Source organism: Trachypithecus francoisi, unplaced genomic scaffold, assembly GCF_009764315.1.
Source record: "Trachypithecus francoisi isolate TF-2019V2 unplaced genomic scaffold, Tfra_2.0 Lachesis_group1, whole genome shotgun sequence".
NCBI lineage: Eukaryota > Metazoa > Chordata > Mammalia > Primates > Cercopithecidae > Trachypithecus > Trachypithecus francoisi.
This window is the reverse complement of record NW_022681454.1, coordinates 142,964,735-142,986,451: the sequence shown is the minus strand read 5'-3', so window position 1 is coordinate 142,986,451 and position 21,717 is coordinate 142,964,735. Positions and strand designations below refer to the sequence as shown.

The following is a 21,717-nucleotide window of genomic DNA, read 5'->3' as shown; positions in this document are numbered from 1 at the left end:
TACATAAACTTCATAGTCTCCTGGGTATTTCTATGACTACCTCCACCACACCATGTTGTTAAAATCTAGAGGTAGCCCTTGCCTTTTTATGAGAGATATTTTCTCTGCAGCAGTGTTTAGGACCAAAAGGAAAACATACGCAGCAGAAGAGACAAAATTTCAGTTTTGAGAAACAGGAATGATAAACTTTATAGTGCCATTCCCAACCCCAGTGTTTCTTTGATGAGCCAGTTACCTTGTACAGAATTTCATACCTTTGTGTTCTTGTCTTTGCTGTCTTCATGGCATAGAAATCCTCTTCCCCTGGAAGCCTGACAAAAATGTCACCTCCTCCATGAAGCCTTCCCAAGCCAGTGCCAGACTTGCTTCCTTTGACGTGTCCTTACAACGTGTCCCTCAAGTCTTCTAAAACCTCTGCATAGTTTAAATTGCTGTCTCCTCCAGTGCAGTAAACATTTCTGTTTTTCTACTGTGCCTCACACAATGCCTGGCTCAAAGTAGTAGCCAAAAGTGTGTATTGACTTTTCAGATAGTGATCTTAATAGGTAGGACATGAACCATCACAATTACAAGCACTCTTCTCTATATTGGGTATTATTAATTTATAAGGAAAACTGACTCTTTTACTACAATCCCTATGGTGAATAAATGGTGAAGCACTGCCCTGTGCTCCTCATAGGGATATATGACTTCATAGCTGTGTAAATACTAACTCTCCAAGGCAAGACTGCAGGTGTGATATGCAAGCAACTTTCATCTTGCGTGCCTTGACAGAACAATAGACCCTCAGTAATTTAAGCTAAATCAAGTTAGATCAATCTGAATTGATGAAAGCTTTATATACATAAAAAATACAAGATTTCCTTATAGAAATTCTGATGTACTTACTTTAAAAACTAGATAAAAATTTTCATCATCATTGGCTTGTATACAGACAATATATGAAAGGTCTTATAAGATTTTCTTTAACAAATCTTAGTTGCACTATAGGACAGTTTTTCTCAAATGTGAGTAAAATGCAAAACCCATTTAAAGGGAAAAAAACTTTTGTAGACTCTGGAGAACTTCTCTTCAAACCTGATTATGAGAAACTCTGTTTGAACTCTGTGTATTGAATGCTGTCACTCTAACAGGGTGCAGTGTGGTTGTCAACACGAGTGCAAACAAAGGCACTGAAATCACAGGGCCATGCTGAATCACAGGGTCCTCATCCAAATGACCCAAAGTGGGCTCTCCCACATCTCCACCCACTCCTGAACTCTCCAGCATCTCAAACTCCATGGCTGTTCTCGTTCATGCACTCCATCCACCCAGACATGAAATTCAGCTCGTTACTTGATCGCTACAGAAGTTTCAACACACTGAATGTCTGGGGATGTACAAACCTTTTTTTTTTTTTTTTCTGAGATGGAGTCTCACTCTTGTCGCCCAGGCTGGAGTGCAGTGGCATGATCTCGACTCACTGCAACCTCCACCTCCCGGGTTCAAGCGATCTCCTGCCTCAGCCTCCCAAGTAGCTGGGATTACAGGCACTTGCCACCACGCCTGGCTAAGTTTTGTATTTTTAGTACAGATGGGGTTTCGTCATGTTGCCCATGCCAGTCTCGAACTCCTTAGCTCAGGCAATCTGCCCACCTCGGCCTTCCAAAGTGCTAGGATTATAGGCATGAGCCACCACACCCGGCCTGGGGATGTGCAAACTTAAATGACTACTGGACATCCTGCTCCTGCCCATTTCCCAGCCACCTGCCATCTGGAATTTCTCACTGACCACCTCTCCTTCCCCAGAGGCTCCGTCCACCTTCCCTGTTACCTGCTCTCCCTGCCCACCTCCCATCTTTTCTCTTCTCTCCCCAATCCCAAAATTCACACAAATGTAGCTAGCTCTGTTCATTCTCTAACTTTCCAAATGTGCCCTAAGATCTATTTGCAATGGCCATGGGAAGCTTGAAAAAGCCATCTTCCCCGAGATGCCTATGTAACCTGACAAGCATCATCACTTCTACTTCCCTCTCACCTAGGCGAGCACACACTTCTGAACTCGGAATGAGGCAGTATGAGGATTCAGGTATGTCCTGCACAAACTGTACCCTAAATGTGAGGGAGAGAGAAGGGAGTATTTGACTTTTAAGTACAGCAGAAAAACAAGCAAATCATATAAGTGGCTAATTTATAGAAGACAAAATAAAAATGGATAATAGACATTTTAGAATATACAAACTTACCATGGATCAGAGAAATGTACATTTAAATGAGATACTATTTTTCACCTACGAAAAAGATTGACAACAAGTTTAAAGTTTCATAATATTCAAATACTGACAGAGTGTGGAAGAGGGCACTTCTGCCCTGTAGTAGGAGTATAAATGAGATGGAATTTGTGGTGGGCTATTTAACACTACTATCCAAAGCTTAAATATATGTGCCCTTCAACCCAACTCTTGCATTTCTGGGAGTCTACCCTGCAGAAATAAGTGCACAAGAGTCCACTGACAAGGATGTGTTCAGAGTATTAGTTAAGACCAAAAAACCACCCAAATTCCCCCATTCAGGGAAGTGTTTAAATAATCAATGGTGCATTCTTTAGAACATTTGGACCCATTTAAAGGAATAAGGGTAGACTACCTTGGAATAGCAGTATGTTGTTAAGGGAGAGGGAAAAGTAAATTTCAGGAAAAAATACACGTTTTTGAATCATTTTTATAGATCTGATATTTTCATTAACTAAAATGTTACATATGTATAGGGACACTACATGCTTAAAAAACATTTGGAAGGATAACTACCATTTATTGAGCTCTTCCTTTATCCCTGGTACTTTTCCAGCCACTGAACATTATCTCATTTTACCCTCACCAACTCTGTGACGTAGGTAGTAGTATCCCTGTTTTACAGATGAGAAGACTGAATCACAGACTAAGTAGCTCGCCCAAAGCCACAAAATTATTAAGTAGGAGCATTTGAACAATTTTTAGACTATACTTCACAGTGGTTACTTCAAGGAAGTAGGAATGCAGAGGTGATGTATAATTTTACATTTTACTTTTATCACATTTTGGAGGGGTTATAATAAGCATGTAACACAAACTAGTGTGACCTCTCCTTCTACTTGAGGGAACAGCATAAGTCATGTCTAGGCTCTCAGACTTTGTCAAGAAAAACATCTTTTTCATCATGAGAAAGAAAGAGGAAGCCTTAAGCACAACCTAGGTGAGTGAAGGCAAGACAAGAATCAAGTTGTTCTACAAAGTGAGGTGAGCGGAATTTGGGGTGGGAGTAGACAGCATGGGAAGAAGGGCTGAGGTGTTCAAGAATGGAGAGAAGGGTAGAAAAAAGAGAAGTAGAAGCCTTTAGCAGTAGACTCTTTAGAGTATGGCTGAAGACTGAAGAGGATAGACACAGGGATGTCTGATGGCGGTAATGGCAAGGGCCTCCTGAAGACAGCGACTAGATACATCCATACACACAGAGCATTTAGGAGCAGGCCTGGCACATACTTAGTGACCTCTGTGAGTGGTGATGATGGCGGTAGTGGCAGTGGTTGCCATCAGCAGCAGCATTATTAGTTTAAGTTATTTGCACTTTTTGCGGTTCTAAGACACGTGTGTCCCCCAACTTCCTCCCCACTCAAAAAAAAAAAATTTTTAATGAAAATCTGCCTCACATCAGAGCTTTTTGTTCATTTGGGAGAAAATGAAGTAAAATGTTCAGCATCCACCAAGAGGGTATATGGAGGAGAGGAAGCAAGCATCCCAGTAATAAAGACACCAAGTCATAGGCAGGAATTCTGTGCATGAGACGATCAGAAGAATGGAGGCTCCTGGAAATTTTGGGGAGAGAATACTTCCCACAGAACATAGAATTCATTCTCAAACCATTACATCCAAATATAAGTTAATACATATTCAGATGGAATGGGGGATTGTAACGACAGTTGTTACAATTCATACTAGTTGCTCTGATTTGCAGCACTTGCCAGTTGCTGGAGTATAAATGCTCCTGCCTGGGCCGGTTTCAAGCTACCAGCACGCTTCTGCTGAAGGCAGAGTTAGGAAGAGATGTGCACCATTGGCTCTCATGAGCTGGCACAGCCAACCCCAGCATACCTCTACACGACAGGCCAGTACTAAATTTTTACTCAAATTTTTCATTTAATTCTTTCAACAACCATAGTAGGATATGTACCATTATTATCTGTATTGAACAAGTAAGGAAACTGAGGCAAAAAGTAAGTAGGGAATGCAAGCCTCACAACTCTTTCAGTGGTGGAGTTGGGGTTCAAATTCAACTATTCCTGACTCCAAGAGCCCACATGTCTAACCACTAAGTAGACTCCATGACAGCCCGAAAACCTCATAGTTCTTGGAAGATCTTATTTTCGCATGTGCTAAAATTCTGGAAAGTCTCAATGATTCTGAACTCCTTGAGCTCTGCAATGAAAGTTTTAATACAGGATGTTCTCTCTTCATGTGGAGTGAGTCAAAAGCCCTACAACTCAGAAATTCCAGACAGTTGGAAAGAAAGAGCCTTGGGTTTCTGACATACATACCAGGTCTCATGGTTCACTGGTAGTAGAAGACAAGGCGATGAGGAAATGGACCCTGCCCTCCACCCTGGAAATGGATCATTTCCTTGTTATCTGCTACTCCAAACTTGAAATGTTTGCACCCATGTTGACTTGTGCTCACTGCTGGAAGTTCTGGACTCTGATTCTGTGTGCTCACAGAGCACTGCTGTCAGTGTGATCTCCTGGGCTGGTTTTGCCAACATGGCTAGCACTTACTCAGTTTCTTTTCCACAAATAAATGTTTACCAAGACTTCCAACTCTGGGACCCACTGCTATTATTACCTCATGTGTGGTGCATTCTGACAATCCACCTCCCTCTTAGCAGCTAATCTATGTCCACGCCTGCGAAGTCCTGTGCATGCCTAAGAAGGAGCCAACTGTCGCTTATAGAGTTCACTTATCTGCTTATGAAGCCAATGTGAGAATTATGTAACATTATAGGATTGTTATTAGGGTCGGATGAGATAATTCCAGCAAACAGCTTGTTACTGTGCCTGGCAAGAACTCAGTAAGTGTCAGCTATGATTGTTATTCAACAATGAATGGGCAAACCATATTGGGTGTGTGGAGTCAGAAGTGTGTTGGCAGATATCAGGCTCTATTCTGCATGACTTCTAATCCATGCAAAAGATGGATTATGTACAGAATGGGAGAAAATTTTTGCAATCTACTCATCTGACAAAGGGCTAATATCCAGACTCTACAAAGAACTCAAACAAATATACAAGAAAAAAACAAACAACCCCATCAAAAAGTGGGGACAGGATATGAACAGACATTTCTCAAAAGAAGACATCCATACAGCCAACAGACACATGAAAAAATGCTCATCATCACTCGCCATCAGAAAAATGCAAATCAAAACCACAATGAGATACCATCTCACACCAGTTAGAATGGCAATCATTAAGAAGTCAGGAAACAATAGGTGCTGGACAGGATGTGGAGAAATAGGAACACTTTTACACTGTTGGTGGGATTGTAAACTAGTTCAACCATTATGGAAAACAGTATGGCAATTCCTCAAGGATCTAGAACTAGATGTACCATATGACCCAGCCATCCCACTACTGGGTATATACCCAAAGGATTATAAATTACTCTACTACAAAGACACATGCACACGTATGTTTATTGCGGCACTATTCACAATAGCAAAGACTTGGAATCAACCCAAATGTCCATCTGTGACAGACTGGATTAAGAAAATGTGGCATATATACACCATGGAATACTATGCAGCCATCAAAAAGGATGAGTTTGCGTCCTTTGTAGGGACATGGATGCAGCTGGAAACCATCATGCTTAGCAAACTATCACAAGAAGAGAAAACCAAACACCGCATGTTCTCACTCATAGGTGGGAACTGAACAATGAGATCACTTGGACTCGGGAAGGGGAACATCACACACTGGGGCCTATCATGGGGAGGGGGGAGGAGGGAGGGATTGCATTGGGGAGTTATACATGATATAAATGATGAATTGATGGGTGCTGACGAGTTGATGGGTGCAGCACACCAACATGGCATAAGTATACATATGTAACAAACCTGCACATTATGCACATGTACCCTAGAACTTAAAGTATAATAAAAAATAAATAAATAAATAAAAAAGATGGATTATGGTGCCCATTAAATATTACTAATCAAGTCGGGAAGTGACCAAGGTGTGAGTGTTTACTTCATTAGCTAATGAAGACACTGGATTCTGGATTTTAAGATGGCTGCAGCAACAGGCCTCCCTGGCTTCCAGCAGGCCTCCCCAAGAACACAAAGGGGTTAAGTGCATATGGAAAGTCCTCCAGGCCCACTGTTGTTGCTTGCCTTTTTCTGCCTACTCTAAAGAACTCCAAGTGGAGATTTTGCCCAACTCCTCCAAATGCCAGCTGAGAACTATCTGGTAATGTGGCTGACAGACAGAGCTACCCTCATTGACTCCAATTGCCTAACACCTGTCAGAGAGGAGCTCCAACTCTGGGGCTGCCCCTAGGGCAGTTGCTTGGTGGTCACGGCCCTCCCAGAGGGCTGCACCTTCTTCTCTAATTGTGTCCAGGATGAATTGTCACCTTTCCACTCCATCAGTTGCCAGCATAACCCAGGAATGGCTGGCTATACCCTTCAAGGCCCCCTTTTCTGCAACCCTTTTAGTGTTACCATTTCTGGAAAATAGGCTCTCAGATCCTTCTTCCCATACCCTGTGTTCTCCCAGTGGGAACTCTGAGCCATTTGCATGTCAGCCACTTTCTGTAAACCAGCAAGACCTCCCGAATCTGTTGCCCTTAGCTCATATTTTTAATTGCATTCTGGGCGTTCCCACTTGGGTATCTTCAGGCACCTCTAACCCCACATGTCCTGAGTGAAAATTCAATAACCTCTTTCTTTCCCTATGTTCCATCTTCTCCACCAGCTTCCTCTGTAGGCATAGCAACCGCATGGCTCTCCTCCCCCTCAACCTTCACATCTCACTTTTTATATCCAGTTAGTCACCAAATTCTATTGATTCCATCTGCAAAACCCCTTTTTACCTCTACCCTCTTCTGCTTCCCACTACCACTGTCTTAAAAATACCTTTCCCAGCTATTCTTTTTTCCTCCAGTGTTGCCCCTGTCCAATTCATGAAGCCCTTTGCTAACAGTTATCAATCACCTGCGAGGTGCCAGACACTCTGATAAATGCTTTACCCATTTAATCCTTACAGCAATTTTTGACATTGGTGTAATTATTCTCATTTTACAGATTAGAATGTGGAGGGCCCATGAGACTAGGTTCCAAGTTCCACAGCTTATAAGTGGGAAAGCCTAGATTCCAGCTGGGTCTCTGATGTGGCCAACACCTGTGCTTCCCTTCACTTTACCTCTGCTCTAATTCCCAGGCTCCCTCTGTGCTTCCCACCATTGTGAGACATAGGCCTTCATTTTCAACTGGCTACTGAATTTCTTCACTTGCTGTTGATATGACTTATCAGATTGTGGCAGGTTTTCTTTGTCAACATGTCTCTTCCCCACCAAATGATTAATTTTTTCAATGGGAACCTTATTTTGTTTAGGTTTATAACCCTGATAGAACACTTGTCTGCTAGGAGAAACTTCAATAAATGTTTAATAATGAGTTAGTTAACCCTTAAGGCCCTCCAGCTTGCTTTTCTGATTCTGGAGGACAGATACTTTCCACCTGTGAAGGACTATTTTCGGAGAGGGGTGTGTGACTCTTAATTATCATTCAGTGAATGGGGGATCATCATGTTAATCATCTATGGATGCTCCTGAAAGGGACTCTTTTTTCATGAAAACAATCGGTATGAATAATGACAATTTCAACATCAGAATAGTTGAAACCCAGAGAATCTAGACTCAGTATTACTCCAGACCCACACATCTGGTGGCTTTTGCATGGGAGCCGTCTGGCTGGCTGACAGGCTGCAAAGATCCTGAGAGGGTCAGGCCCTGGCTTCACAGGAGCACACGGCTTTTGGCCTCATGCTAATCACACCACAGCCCTACCATCCCGTTCTTTTTCCACCTTTCATTTCCCATTCCCTAAGACACTAATGCATCTTCTGCTTGCCCAGGGACATCAATCACTTAGCCCCAGTGCTAAGTCAGGATCTAACCAAACTTCAGCTGCATGAGGAGAAAGCATGGGCAGATGTGAGAGAGAGTCCTGGGCTGGGAGTAACAAGGCACAGGCAGCCGGTTATTGTAAAGGGAGCCCTACATCAGGCCCTGTTACCTCTGGGTCATGGGTTCAAATCCAGCCAGGCCTCGCCTGACAGAAAATCATTACCAACTCTGTGTCAGGCTGCTTGATAGATGGGAAATGAGTTTCTGTCTCCATCCAGCAGGCAAGTGTCCACATCACACTTGGCACTAAGCAGATCTCGACTCTATGGAGACAGAGAAGTCATACAAAAGTCACACAGTGTCAAGGCAGGTCTCTGAGGTCAGGCCGAGTCCACATTTTGGCATCTCTGTGTGTGGGTCTGACAGCTCCCTTGTCTCACCCCTTTCATGAGCACTTTATTAATCAGCCAGTTTTTGGTCCCCCCCCCCCCCCGCCTCCGAAGACATTGTTTAACAAGCAGTTTGAGGTAATGGAACAATTGAGAAAATCTCATTCTGCAGCACTGAAATAAGGTCAGCCAAAATCACAACAGAAAAATATCTACAGCGAACATTTTTATCCTTGGCCCTAAATTGAGTTCAATCACTTAAGTGCCTCAAAATTTTCAACACTGTAATAATAAAGGAAACTAATTTCCAGAGGAAGCTTCGGGACAGAGTCTACCTCACCTCTCCAGTCCTTCCACCCAGTACTCCACAGTAACTCAGTCCTTCCTAGAGATGCCCAAAGGCACAGGATTGGACTTGCAGACTGTAGGGAGCGGGAGTTCACACACGGATCTGATTCCTCAATAAACAACCTCCCTCCCAGAAGGGCCACAGTGATATGGCCCTTTGCTGATATTTGCTGATTTGGCAAGGTAAAGACAGCTTGGCTCTGGACAGCTGATCCCCTAGTGCTCTGCCCGAGAGCACTCACGTGGGGAGGGCCAGCCTGTTCATGCCAACAGTCGCCTGCCTGGTCCTGGAGTGTCCTGTCATGCTACTCATCTCAGACTCCACAGTGACGCCTTGAATGAGCTCACTCCCTTACAGTCCAGAGAAACCTCAGCTGGGCAGGGCTGAGCTGGGGCTATGTCCACACAGAAGGCTCAGGCTACTGAACAGGGTAAGCGGGGCAGGGCAGAGTGGCCTTCACCAAAAAACTCTTCGAATGAGACACATTAGGGACCTCTCTCTTCTTCCCTCCTAGAACCATCTAAGCCACCAATCTGAAGGCACTGCAAGTTTGAAAAGACCCTTCTTCCCTTCCTGTGCACAGACATGCCTTCCCACATCCTCAGAAAAGTGTCCTCCAAACACAGAGTACATTTTTTTCTTACCATAACCCCCTAGTGGGAGGAACTCAGCCACCTCAGGGATGTCCTAGCAAATCCAGAGCATAGTTTTCTTCAGCTCCACATTTCCGAACCCCCTCTCCTTCTCTGGGACCGTGACACCTGACAGCACTCTGCAATTTCATTTTTGGCCCTTGGAGGATTTCATCATCAGAGGTGTCCTGTGTAATTCCTCGGGGGAATTGCTACAGAACGCCCCATCCTGAATCATTCCAGAAACACTCAGTCCTCCCGAGGGTCTCTGGGTCTAGACAGACAAGCCCACTCATCAGTTTGGGTCCGTCCCCAGGGAGTTTGCAGTCCAGGGATTCCTTTGATCAGCACCGGACCGCCTGCATCTTCCCCTCTGCTGAGTGCAGCGGGCAGAACAGTGGACCGGCCCTGAGGGTGGAGTGGTGGCTCCCACAGCTCTTGTGGGAACCTGGCCGAGGTATGTGGTGGAAACTTCTAAGCAATTCCTAGGAGTGAAGAGCCAGGGAGCTCACTGTCGTGTTTCTGTCTCGGGGCTACCCATTTTCTCCTCCTCTCTCTGCCCCCTACACTGGGCTGGTTAGGATGCAGCGAGTGGTCCCCCCACCTGAGCTCCATCCCACACCCTATATAGATGAATTGGGGAGAAGAAACCCAAGCACGGGGGGCGCACAGAAGCGCTCCCAGGAGCACTGGTAACAGGGCCAGGGCCTCTGCTCCTGCCTGTCTCCCCTCCCCAATTTCTTACTGCCCTCCTCAGAGTTTTCTGAGGCAATCTTGCAAAAGAAGTCCACAAACTCCCCTCATGCATCTTTTCTGTTCCTACCCTCTGGCCGACACACTGGTATTATTAAAGAGAGACAACCCCTATTGTATCTGCTGCTGTTCACATCCACCAGACGTTTTGAATACAGATTGCCTGCGCACTGTCATGGGCGAGGCTCCGCATCCGCATGCGCAGTCACTAGTCCAGCATATGGCGCCACTTCCGCCAACAGGTTGAGCAGGAGCAGCTCTGCGCTCATTGAGAAAAACCCAGAATGGAGTCCAGTAAGAGGGGCGGTCTGCAGGACACACCTTGTGGCCCCCCTGCTGTTTGCCTGTCCCATGTTCTCTGCTGCCTTAGCCATGAGACCACAGAGGAGCTCTTCAGGGCTCCCCCCGGCACACCTGACTTCTCCCAAAGAACCCTCAGTCTACTTTGAGATGCAACCTCTAGGCTCACCCCAGACAGAGCAAAAGGGAACAAGCCGCCCGCGCACATTTCCTGAACACACAGAAGGCTTCTGAGAGTTGCTTCTCTGCTCACACGTGGGCGTGCACAGAAGGGATGCCCCCCAAGAGGGGCGGGGCGGAGATGCAGGCTGAGGTCCGAACGCCCGAGACCTCCCTGGCCGTCTGGAAGGCCCTGCTGCTCCCAGGGAGGGCGCCCCTGCTCGCCCAGCCCCTGGCACAGAGCACCCCTGCTACTCCGCGACCCCGATGCGTGCAAGAGGTGGCAGCTGCCTTTGCGCTCTCCAGCTTCCTCCTCTAGCTGAGCTTCTGGAAGAATGAGTAGTTCCAAGGGAAGTCAAGGGGCTTGCCTTGACATTCACAGAGCCTGTTTCCGAGGAAAGGCAAGAGGCAGCATCCTGTTCACACCGAGCCCCGAGTTCAGTGCACAGCAGATGCCCAGTAAAACATGATGTAGGAGAGGTGAACTGATTCTGGCCCCAGCCCCACCGCCAGTGCTGTGGGACCCTGTTGAAATCTCTCCTCCTCCCTGGGCTTGGTGTCCTTCTCTACAATGGGGCTGATGATGATGACACCTACACAGGGCTGTTTCCAGGATGAAGTGAGGTCACTCGCATGACTCAGTGATACAAACTCTACAGGGTGACACAAATGTCAGAGATGGGAAAGTTGAGTGCTGTGTATCAAATATGCTCCAGAAATAAGGTTGTTGTGGCTATAAAGCAGCTCTAATTTCTCTGTTGACATTCTTCTATTCATCAAGTAAGAAATCCAAGTTGTAGGAATGATCTATCCTTCCCACCACCACCAATGGAGCTCAGTAAAGCTATTTTCTTCTTGGGTGAAAAAATATTATATATTATATATTATATATATTATAATTTGTCCTTAAATTGGGCTGTGTGAAAAAAAAAAAAGAAAGCCAAAAAAAAAAAAAAAGAAGAAGGCGGGGGAGTGCTTACCATTGCCCCAGACAACCCTGGCTGCACAAAATGTGCCGTGTCCTTCCAGCGCCAAGACTTGGCCTGTCTTATTTACACTTATTTACATATCGAGTGAGATCTCCATGGCTGCCTGCCTGGAAGGCCTATTTTTAATTGTGTACTCCCCAGTCACCCCTCTGACCCTTCCTGGCTCTTTTCTGAGAATTTCCGGCCACTGCTAGCTTGCGAGGGAAGGGCAGAAGATGGGACTCCACGGAGAGGATCTCAGCCAAGGCCGAATTTAAACCAGGGGTCCCTAAATCAGGACCCCGCATTCCCTTCCAAGGTGCCTCTCCTTGCCCACTAGGGCTGGCCCGAGGCGGGTGTGGGAAGACAGGGATCTGGGCACCGAGGCCAGCTTCACAGCTTGGGCAGCTAGCTGTATCCCATGTGGACAAAGGGATGGAGACGAGGGAAGCAGCTGCCTTCATACTCCCCGGCTTCCTTCTGGAAGAATGAGGAATCGTTCCAAGTGGAGCCAAAGAGCTTGCCCTAAATTTTACATGGGTTTTTTGTTTGTTTGTTCCTTTTAAAAACAAGACACATTTCCTAGACATAGCAATAAAATATGTATCTATAAACATTTTCCAAGACTGCCCTCTAGTGGAAATCTGGAGGCAGCAGCACATCTTACAAATCAGTGCTTTAGATTCCAAACTTCTGAATAAACTAAGCACTTTCCGGTGAGACCTCCTTCACACGTGACCTGAAAGCATATCGCATTTCTTCCCCGGGACCCTAAAATGTCACATGCCTTGACTGGAAATGAAGGCTGCTGTACGTCTTTAAAAAGAAATTATGGTTTACATTTAGAACTGAAATCATAATGTTATGTGTACGATATTTTAAAACTTTAAGTGCAGGGAAGTGTGCTGAATAGAACAACGGAAGAGAGCCGTTGGTTGTATCCTAGGCTGTGCAAGTGTTACTGGCCGAGTGCTTTTATTTTGGCTGAGGAGGAGCCAAGGCTGCAATAACATCCAGCCCTAAAGGCCACACACACTGCTGGGTTTTTACCTTGGAGGATGTGGGACAATGAGTCATTTGTGCCTCTTCCTGGTTCTTCCTGGCCAAGGTCAGCTTTCCCACTGGAACCAAGCAGCTTGGCCCAGGCCCCGAGCCGTCTGGAGCCTTTCAGTGGAGCAGAGCCCAGGGAGAGGGTGTGGCCCCACCCCACTCCCCCCAGATGGCCCCAGTTCAGGCTCTGAGGCAGCCCTTGTCCACGTCATAAAACATTCACTCTGCTCAGTTTGGCATAAAGGGCCTCCTGGTGGAGGCCTGGTGAAATCGGCCATCCTTAATAAAGGTTCCCAGGCAGAATTCTGTGAGGAGGAAACTTGAAAGGTTTCTGATCATTGTCATCCTTTCTGGTGAGCTTTGCAAAGATGACTAAGTCGTGTCCATTTGTGTTGGTTCTGATACCATGTAAACCACTGCCACTACTAGTAATAATTAAGCAACTACCATTCATTTATGTGTCCATTCAACAAATACATTTTGAGCACCTGCTCTTAGCAGGCATTGCTCTAGACTCTGGCCACCCAGACAGACAAGATTCCTAATCTCGTGGAAATTACAGTCTAGTGAAAAAGTAGACAATATACAAATACTGTATCATTTCAGGGACTATAAAGGAAAATAATATAATGAATAACAAGGGGATACCTATTTAGATGAAGTATTGGGGCAGAGTTTTCTGAAAAGTTACATTTAAGTAGCTACTAGGTGCCAGATATTTACTATATTAGAGGTTAAGTATACAAAGATGAAGAAAATACCATCTGTCCTTTCAAAGACTTCAGAGCCCAATAGAAATAATAATTTCACAGGATTTCAAACAGCTGAGTTTCTAAGATCTACTACTCACCACAAATCTGCCAAGTAAATAATGTCATCCCCATTTTATAGATGTGAAAAATGAGTGTAAGTATGAAAATAAGTACGAAAATACTTGAAAAATAAGTACGAAAGTACTTGCTAAAACTTGTTGAATCTGCTGGGTGGCTCATGCCTGTAATCCCAGCACTTTGGGAGGCCAAGGCAGATGGGTCGCTTTGAGCTCAGAAGTTCGAGACCAGCCTGGGCAACATGATGAAACCCCGTCTCTACAAAAAATGCAAAAATTAGCTGGCTGTTGGTAGCTTGTGCCTGTAGTCCTAGCTGCTCAGAAGGCTGTGACTGTAGAATTGTTTGAGCCTGGGAGGCAGAGGTTGCAGTGAACGGAGATCACACCACTGCACTCCAGCCTGGGCCACAGAGCAAGACTCCATCTCAAAAAAAAAAAAAGAAAAAAGAAAAGAAAAGAAGTTGTTGAGTTCATCAGGAGCACTGTCAAGATTTGAATTAAGGCCTGTCCTACTCCCATATATTTTCTTTTCCTATGCCATGGTGCTCACTAGAAACAAGGAGACACACTCAATGAAATCCCAACATGTCTCTTAGCTCAAGGTTTTATGCAGACACACAGCGCCATCTCACGTGAGTTAACAGTACACTGCTCCACTGGTCTCTCAGCATCTGGCTGAAGGGCTCTTGCTAGAGTACAGAGTAGGGACTGAGGTGGCAGACTGGCTACAGCTCCAACCAAATACATTGTTTTACTAGCTCTCAACACTGAGTGGTACAGAAGAAAGGCAATTGATGTCAGCCGCTCTCAGCCTATGTCCTAATGAGATACTGAGGTCTCCATCAAACTAACTCAGTGACCTAAGTCCACGCCCAGGGTTCCTCTTCAGCTTTCCTTTATGTGACATCTCTCATCCATCAGCTAAAGGGACAGGGCTCCTGACTCTGGGAGAAGGACATCCTTCATTTTCACAAAATTCATCACTGACCGGACTCTGAGCAGGAGCAAGGAGGAAGAGAAGGCCACCAGAAAGGGCCTTGACTGTTTCTCAGCCACTGGTGGAGAAGGACAGCAACCCACAGCTGGCTCCATGCAGATGGTAAAAACTGATGGCTTAAGCCTCGTCTCCTTTGAAAGCCATACTGTCACACCGTCTATCTCAGGAAGCCAGAGGAGGAAAATTTAGATCCTCCTTGGTGCTAGCATTGTTGACTTAGTGTCAGCTAAACAACCTGAATCTAGAAATACCAGGTTATTCAGAGCAAAGGCATGCAGCCTGGGTTCTCAGCCTCCAAAGGCTTAAGGAAAGCATTTTTGAGGGGGGATAATGGAGGGACAGGTAAAGAACAGGTGAGAGGACAGAACTTTCCTCCTATGCAATGCAGAGTAACTGTGCTTTGGTTGGATTTACATCTTGGGCTTCCATTAAGAGCAGATCCTTTTTGGATAAAGGACTTCTGATGCTTGGAAGAGAGGAAAGAGATGGGTGGAGGTGGGAGTCTGGACTAACATTTGGCTTAGTGTCAATTCTAGGGCCAGCCTTGACATCGGATGATTTTGCCACCCTGCCACTGGCCCACTCGATAGAGGCAGGGTCCCAGCCTTACTTCCCTTTGACATTGGATGATTTTGCCACCCTACCACTGGCCCACTCTTTAGAGGCAGGGTCCTAGCCTTACTTCCCTTTGTCTCCTCAACCTCCAATGCAAATCTGGTCCCTTGGTGTGTGCTCAATCAACATTTCCCTGAGTGATCCCAATTCATTCAGGATCCAGTTGAGTCTCCAGCTTAGCATGTGTTTAGTTTTGTCCTTTCAGCCTAAGCCCTCCCTTTTGACGGTTTCATTTCTTGATGTTCAACCTCTCCAAGTCAGTGCTGACCAGTGCCAGAGAAGGATGGAGACAGGACAAAGGGGTGTCCTCCAGGACACAAAGGAGGCCTTCAGGAAGCCCTGCCCATGGAAGGGGAATCCTTCTGCCTCCCTGAGGCCACTCTCTGTAGACAATTGCTGGTTCCGTAGATACAACTTCCCCTTTACACCCAGGAAGAGCTGGGAACATGTTGTGTGTCTACCACTGCCAGAACAATGAGGGACAAAAGTGACTGGCAGCAGGGCTCTGGGAGGTGACCTCCTCCACAGATGCCTTGAATGGCCTAATTATATACAGACTTCTTTTTGGTTTTTGTTTTTTGTTTGTTTGTTTGTTTTTTGAGACAGAATCTTGCTCTGTCACCCAGGCTGGAGTGCAGTGGCACAATCTTGGCTCACTGCAACCTCCGCATCCCGGATTCAAGCAATTCTCCTGCCTCAGCCTCCTGAGTAGCTGGGACTACAGGCGCGTACCACCATGCCCGGCTAATTTTTATATTTTTAGTAGAGACGGGGTTTCACTTTATTGGTCAGGGTGGTCTTGAACTCCTGACCTCAGGTGATCTGCCCACCTCGGCCTCCCAAAGTGCTCATACTTTTATCGGTTACAGAAATGCCTTGTTTCCCCCATTGCCCTTTCATTTAGTAAATCTATATTCCATTTCTCCTATGAGCCAGATTCTGTGCTAGATGCTGGGGTATGCAGCAGAAAATAAACATTCAAGAATTCCGGCCCTTGTGGAGTTTCTGCTCATCAGCATCCAGAGCTGCAGCCTCAGCCCTGGCTGCACTTTCGAATCTCCTGGAAAGCCTTAAAAAATAGGGATGTTGATTCCACTCACAAAAACTGATTCATTTGGACTGGGATCCCAATATCAGTGTTTATATGAAGAGGACTTGGGGCTAGATGAGAAGGACTCTGAGGGTCTCTGGAGAAGCTTCTAGTCTTTCCAGTTGTGCAATGACCAATCTCCCTCCTGGGTAACTTATTAGAGCTGGACCTTTCCCCTAGTTCCAGGCTGATGGAGGAAAAGGGGATGTGAACTGCTTGCTTTTTGTTTCCTGTAGAATGTCACTACAGCTTAATGTTTCACTTTTATTTACTTAATTTCTTCTAAAAGTCGGACCTTGCCAACTGAGGTCTAGCGATCTGGATTTCAAAGATGCTCAGCCTGTGCTTTCAACCACCCTGGGCCACGAATCAGCTGTCTTTGACTTTCCCCCATCTCGTTTTAATTTCTTCTCTGTTGCCTGTTCGACAGCTCCTCAGTTTCCTTTGTGGCTCTGAGAGAGCAATGACCCACAAGTGGGAATAAGGGAACTTTCCCCTTCTAAGCCCATGCAGCATCTCTCTTTTCAATCCTCCTTACCATTTCCACTCCCCGATCCATCCTTTCTCCTGCCTCTACTCCATTCTTTATGCTTTCTCTAGATGTGTCTGCCACTGGGGCATAGAGTGCTGGAGGAGAGAGAAGGCACCCTGTCACTAAGCCTCTGGGGTAGAGATTGCATTTCATGAAGCTCTCACCATCCTCACCCATGTTTGGCAGACAACCAGGCCTGCAAAGTGTTTCACCAACAAGCATGAAAAAGAGAAAGAAAAAAACATTTGTTTGTTTAATATCAAGAGGAGTTTATGTCCAATCCCAGAGGGTCTGAGCAAGTAGGGACTGAGCTTAAATCAGAGGGCTTGGGCTTCCATATGCCCGCAAATCATAATAATAACAATAATAACATACTAGTACTAATGCTTGTGCTACATTTGGAGCTTGAAATGATCAGTGACATTTCCCTGATGAGGTTAAACAGCCTGGCTCGGGGACCGTACATTTGCATAATAAAGATCAGAAGTCACTGCCTTCTACATCTCTCCCAGCACTGGCCGCCTGGTGTCCTTGATTCAGGGACACCACATCCTAATGTACTTCCATATGCGGCCCTATGCAGTGATTCTAATCTTTGGCTTGCATGTGAAATGTCAGCTTTTTTTTTCGTCTGGGAGAACAACAAATTATGTTTTTAAATGAGAAGGTGCCGCCTGTAATGGATAATATAATCTGAAAATGCAGAGGCAACATCTGTGACCCATGGTGCTAACCTAGCAAGCTCTACTCTACTTTTCCTGCCTATCGGTTGATAGCAAAATATCACTTTCGATATAATAATTAATCATTAGTCAAAATGGATATCCCCATTGGTTCCTTGCCTCTCAGACAATCCTGCATAGCTTGACAATAAATCAGGGAAATACAATCTTTAATATCCAATGGAATGTACTTCCAGGCACCCTCTTTCCTATATAAACCAACAAAACACTTTGCAGAAGCCATCTATCATCAGGTGAGGGGGGAAGATGCTCCCAAGATGCCATTTGAAGGAAGGAAAATGCAGAGCCCACAGCAAAGAAGGCAGTGAGCTCAAAATGGTGGCTGTAAACCAATGAGAAACATCTTCTTGCTGTGGTGGGCTCCTACCTGGGATAATGACTGCCCCTCCCTCCCTTGCTGTCTCTCCTCCCTTTGGCCCACTGCTGGGGCCCTGTCACAGCCTGGCAGGTCATGCCCAGGCCTCACTCACTATGACTGACCAGTCCCCAGTGTCCTATCATCCTCCTCATTCCCAGGGCGGCTGTAAAGTAATCATTCCAGGCCATTTTTCTGCTTGATTCTTGGCTCTCTCTGGATCTGTTGAAATATTTACAATACCTAACATGATCCAAGAGAATAAATGAGCTGCCAAGTATGGTGGAAGGGAACGCAGATTTGGAAGTCAGGGTGGGTCGGAGGAATCTGCAGACTCCCCTAGACTGACTTGTTGGACTGACCTCTCCGTGGCCTTGTTCTCCTCATCTGAAGAAGGCGTTGTTCATGGTGTTCAATCCCTGTTTGTTGGAGCCCTGAGTTTCTGAGGCAATGGGCAAAAGGGAGGCTGGGAGAACGAAACAGGAGGGGAAGATATCCCCAAACCTCCCCTAGAGCATTTATCTTTTACTGGTTTACTGACTTGGTTTTTAAAAACCACTGAGTCAGAAGACTTGTAAAGGCACTCCAATTTGTAAACCCTATAGTTCTCCATCTCAGTACTGCCCACTTCATCCCTGGGTGTGGAAATCATGTGGGAAATGCCACTTCAGCTTGGGGCCTATAGTCACATGCCTTATGTTCTAGACCAATGGTTCCCCAACAGGGGTAATTTTGCCCTCCAGGGGACATTTGTCAATGTCTGGAGACATTTTTGGTTTTACAACTGGGGAGGAGGGAGCTAATGGCATTGAGTAGAGGCCAGGGATGCTACTAAACATCCTACAATGCACAGGACAGTCCCCCAAAATAAGCAATATCCAGTCCCAGATGGTGACAGCATGGAGGCTGAGAAACCCTGTGACAGATGATGTGACCTGAAGAAAAGCTGCCCATGGTGAGCTTCGGAGTTGGAAAGACTCCGCTCAGCCTTCCTTCTGCCCCAGCGCAGATTGAGAGGGAAGTCTATTCTTGGTTCTTCCCTGCCGAGAACTCCCGGGAGCCTTGGATCTGAGACATAAGAGCATTTCCTGCACTGAGGACAGTCACCCATAGACTCTTTTAAATTCACCTCTAGGAGGGAAACATACATTGCCTGATTCCCAAGTGCTCTGGAGCTACTCAAGGTGCCATATATTCAACTTTAATCTACACTAAGAGCTGGTGATAGTAACACGGTATTGAACTTTTCACTTACAAATGTAACACGTATCTACTGATTACTTACTACGTCCTGGGAATAGTGGACTCCAAGTTATGTACTAGGAATGTAGCAGTGAACAAAACAAAGTCCTTGTCTTTATGAAGGATCTGTGTCTGGGGAAGGCAGAAAATAAATACAGATAAATATATGGCTCAAGTGGTTATAAGTGCTATCAATATTATTAAACAGTGTAGAAGCCTAGGTTGATTAGAGGTTGCAATGGTCAGGAGAAGGCTCTCTGCTGAGGCAGCACTAGAAGAAAGTTCCGAAGGCTGTGTGCCTGGGGGAACAGCGTTCCAGACAACAGGAGAGCAAGGGAACTGCACAGAGCTTCCTGGAGGGCTCAGAGCAGCACAGTGAACACCCAGGAAGAGGGCAATGTCAGAGGGCCAGCTCTCGCAGGACATAGTCAGCCCAATCAGATGTCCATATTTTATTCTGAGAGAGATGGAAAACCATTAGGGAATTCAGAGACAGCGGCATGAACTGATTTATGTTTTGAAAGCAAAAAATCTCCGGAAAACATCTGACAGGCTATAGTTGTCCTTGTGGCCTCAATCGTCATGGGTAGAACAGGAGTCTCAAAACGCTCCCATTTTCTTTTTGCACTTAAAGAGCAAAACAAACAAACAAAACGCTAGTCTTCCTTTTGTCACAAATGCCATCCTGATATGATAAACCGGGAGCCAGAGATGACCACCCCCGGTTTTGCACCATGCCAGGGTAGATGGAGCAGAGCGCTCAGAATACTGTCAGTCTGCAGAAGTTCTCAAGTTTAATAAAACAAATTAATGCAAATTAACTTCACTTGAATAAAAGAAGTTTCTTGCCACTTTTAGAAGAGGGACAGGCTGGAGTGAAATGAAATCAGAACACACAGTCTGTGTCCCAGAAAGGCTAGGATCACTGATTCATATCAGAAGTCTGAGACAGGGAGAGGACATAGCCGTCACTTGAAATTTATTCATAAATTGCCAGCCCTTCCCAGATAACTTGCAAATAAAGTGTGACACATGTCTAAATATGTACTGGCTTGCTGACCTTTTTTTTTTTTTGCTAATCAGAATTTTTCTTTTTTTTTTTTTAAGGACAACAAACAGTGTTAACAGCAAATTCATGCAGAGAGCCTCAACAGTGGGACAGCAAGACAACCTACAGTCAAACATTAAGTTGTAGTTTACCAAAATTGTATCTATGAGAAAAAATTAATTGGAAATATCAGAAATGGTCTCTGAATGTAAAAAGATTAAGGCTACCCTACCCATGGTGTATAGTTATTAAATTAGCACAATAGATACAAAAGCATTTGTTTAAAATAGAAAGAGTTTTCAGCAATTATTTATCCATCATTTTCCCTCAAATGTGTGTTTAGCCCCATACCATCTTTCCTCCAAGAAGAGGTTGGATGAGCAATTTTGTAGCTGTTTCAACAAAATGAAAAAGCTATTTTAAGATGTTGTATTTGAGTCCTTTCTCCTTTTTTTTTTTTTTTAACTTTTACTGGCTTTGCGCTTTAGTAAGAGCCTTCAAGTTAAGCTAACACTTCCTACTCATTCCCCTCTGGGGCTTCTGTGAAGCTTAGAGGACCTTCACGATCACTTATGTAGTTTGAGTATAGGCCTATGGACTCCAGCTGCCCTGGCCAAAAAAGAGTCTAGTCAGAATGTTGCAGCAAAAAAATATCTGATACATGGTAGGAATTGTAGCCAATGACTGCCATGACAACTCATGTGGACTTCAGGTGGCTGAGCCAGGGAAGTGAGGTGGGAAGGCTGCTTCAAGAGAAGTTGTCAGCCGAGTGCAGTGGCTCACGCCTGTAATCCCAGCACTTTGGGAGGCTGAGGTGGATGGATAACAAGGTCAAGAGATAAAGACCATCTTGGTCAACATGGTGAAACCCTGTCTGTACTAAAAATACAAAAATTAGCTGGATGCGGTGGTGTGTGCCTGTAGTCCCAGCTACTTAGGAGGCTGAGGCAAGAGAATCGCGTGAACACAGGAGGCAGAGGTTGCAGTGAGCTGAGGTCGCACCACTGCACTCCAGCCTGGTGACAGAGCAAAACTCCATCTCAAAAAAAAAAAAAGGAGAGAATTTGTCATAGAAACAAAGTGACTTTTTTTCCTGATCACAGAATTTCTGTAAATGGACTACACGTAAAGACAATGTTGCAGCTTCAGGATAACACTAATGACAATGGCATGTCAGTTTGGTTACAGATAGCTAAATATTGTGTATGCATTCAATCTTTACATCAACCAAAAGAGCTGAATGATTTTGTGATGTTCTTTTCTCTGATGAGGAAGAGGACGCTCAGAGATCTGGCTAACCCTTCTGCATCACTTTACTGTTTTGTGTAAGCTGGAAGTCCAACTGGAGAAGAGAAAATACCTGATCTTGAAATCTGGAGACTCCTCTCACCTCCCTCTTCTCCCAGGGATGAATGGCATCTCTTCAAGTCTCACGCAATCCCCCCATGGCAGGTCAGCAGTCTAAGCAGAAGGGAAAGTGAATTAAAGATGGCTGCAAATCCTCTGTCACTTCTCCCATCAAAAAGTGAAATCT

At 45.3% G+C, this 21,717-nt stretch overlaps 1 long non-coding RNA gene across 1 annotated transcript in view; it reads right to left on the bottom strand.

The window, feature by feature from the left end:
- Positions 1 to 13,001, bottom strand: part of LOC117085993 — a 32,015-nt gene extending 19,014 nt beyond the window's left edge. The window contains exons 1-2 of the long non-coding RNA XR_004438160.1: positions 12,733 to 13,001; positions 8,356 to 8,455 (exon numbers count right to left, since the gene is read on the bottom strand). This is a non-coding gene — a long non-coding RNA (uncharacterized LOC117085993). The remainder of the gene's footprint in view (positions 1 to 8,355; positions 8,456 to 12,732) is intronic.
- Positions 13,002 to 21,717: the final 8,716 nt, after the last annotated feature.